The sequence below is a fragment of the Cupressus sempervirens genome, chromosome 6 (genome assembly GCF_028749045.1).
Source record: "Cupressus sempervirens isolate cs-2001-9-10 chromosome 6, ASM2874904v1, whole genome shotgun sequence".
Lineage (NCBI taxonomy): Eukaryota > Viridiplantae > Streptophyta > Pinopsida > Cupressales > Cupressaceae > Cupressus > Cupressus sempervirens.
The window spans coordinates 382,511,209-382,513,462 of record NC_143123.1 but is presented as its reverse complement, the minus strand read 5'-3'; the positions used below and the strand labels follow the sequence as shown (position 1 = coordinate 382,513,462).

Sequence of the window (2,254 nt, the reverse complement as noted above, 5' to 3'; positions counted from 1 at the left end):
AGATGATAATCCAGCATATATATTTACCAAGGTAGTAGCAAGGGAGAATTTGAACTCTTTAGCTTCGGTTGGTCTTCTAGATTGAACAGAATAAAAGAATAACATAGTCCAGGGTGGTTTGATATTCTAGTGGGAGCTATAGGTTTAGCAGTGCTATGATCAGTCGCCAAGTGGGAGTTTATTGGTATGAAGTCTGGTTAGTCTCTAAGTGGGAGATTGTTGTGATGTAGAGCCTAAACAGACTCGAAGATTTATTTAATGTAATTTTCCCCTAGATTATTTCTATGGGGGTTTGGAGGCAACACACCTTGTGGAATCCTAGAGCAACACCCCAGGTGCTCTCCCTGTCGTAGTACAGGGTGGGATGGAGGGGCAACGCCCCATAGGGGTTTTCAGGAGTAGCACCTCCAAAGCCAAAAATGACTCTACTATTGTAAAAGGCATCGGTTGTTATTTTTCTATTGGATGAATTATTCTAGCTCTAATCTTGTAAGCAACAAAAAGCTTGTATAAAATAGCTCAAGGTTAGGGATTTCATAATGTATGATGATATTGTAGCTTCTTGTGGTGGTATTGAGCTACAAGGGATTGCAAATTTTAATAATTGGATAATAATAATATTGGACCTGTTGTTGGTGGACGTAGCCTAGGGATTGGGTGAATCACGTTAAATCCTTGTGTCTTGTGTTCTCTTCTATGTGATTTATTATTTTTTTCTATTGGTTATATTTGCAACTAATTGTTATTTTTGTCCATAGTCGATCCTAACATAACACTATTGCAATGATTGTCATTCAACATTTTTGGCATCTAGACTGTTTCGCAATTAGTATGTTATAGTTTTTTACTAAGAACATCTACCCAAGTAATAGCCTATCGGATAAATTTAAAAAGAAAATACATCTATATTCTTATTTTTTATTTAGTTATTTAATGTTAACAAACAATCTTGTTAAGACACTTTGGATGTCTATATAGTCAATTTGGCTCATCTGCATTACTAAAGTTGAAGGTCAATCAAATAATGGACCTTATTTTTATGTAGGAATTTTGAAATTTGAAAATGAATAAGAGAAGGGAAATTTGGAGGAGGAGGAAGTATACTAATAATTTAAGATGATGTTGGTGATGCCACCAATGATGCCACTTTTCTTGGATTAATGTTTGATTTTATGACAGACTTATCTTATGGTTAATCTATATAGTACTAAAATTTGCAATGCATGTATTCTTCTCAAATGTAGTGACAACACCTACCTTTGGTTTGGGTTAGGACAATACCTTAAATTTTTGCATATATATAATGCACCTTTTTTAAGGGAATTAAAAATTTTTAAAATCAATAAGGAAATTGGGAATTTGAAGGAGGGGGAAGTGTACCAATAATTTAAGATGATGTTGAGAAGCCAATCAGCAACACTAGTACAAAAATAACAATATGTGACTAAAAAAACCACAAAAATGTGTATATATGTGACTAAACTTAGTCATGTGACTAATAGTAGTTAATATCCAGTCATTTATAACACTACTAAATTTACTACCAAGCAATTTTAGTCATGTATTTGATCATTGATTTTGATCATTGATTTTGATCATTAATTTAGTGGTATATTTAGTAGTGTATATAATGGTATATTTAGTAATATATTTAGTAATTGATTTAGTAGTATATTTAATCATGTGGCTAGTCACATACTTAGTAGTATATTTAATTGCATATTTAGTTGTATATTTGATAGTTGATTTAATCACATATTTAGTAGTATATTTAGTAACATATTTAATCGTATATTTGGTCACATATTTAGTATATTTAGTCACATGTTTAGCAGTATATTTAGTAGCATATCTAGTAGTATATTTGATCAAATATTTAGTAGCATATTTAATAGTGTATTTGGTCATAATAGGGTACGATGGAATCGAACCACCATCCATCTGCTTGTAAAGCAGGTGCTCTTCCATTGAGCTAGCACCCTTTAAAAAATGATCATACAATGTGTAGTTTTCTACATTGTCTTGGTTCTCATCTTTTGATTTCATCCCAATCATTTCTTTAGTGATTTATAGCTAGTTTCTATATATAATTAGTGTAAGCTACTATAAAAAATCAAAAGAACTCAAGAAATGGACATATCTCTTCTCACTATTCTTGCATCAATAATCATAAAAATTAGGAGTTGGAAGATTTTGTATGACCCGTCATAGGTAATAGTTATAGTCCTCTCCATCTATATAGAACAACAATAGT

The 2,254-nt window shown here is 31.6% G+C and overlaps 1 non-coding gene across 1 annotated transcript; it reads right to left on the bottom strand.

Annotated features, from left to right (window-relative positions):
• Positions 1–1,910: 1,910 nt before the first annotated feature.
• TRNAV-UAC (transfer RNA valine (anticodon UAC)) lies at positions 1,911–1,982 on the bottom strand. Its single transcript has one exon. It is a non-coding gene; the product is annotated as a tRNA-Val (tRNA).
• Positions 1,983–2,254: the final 272 nt, after the last annotated feature.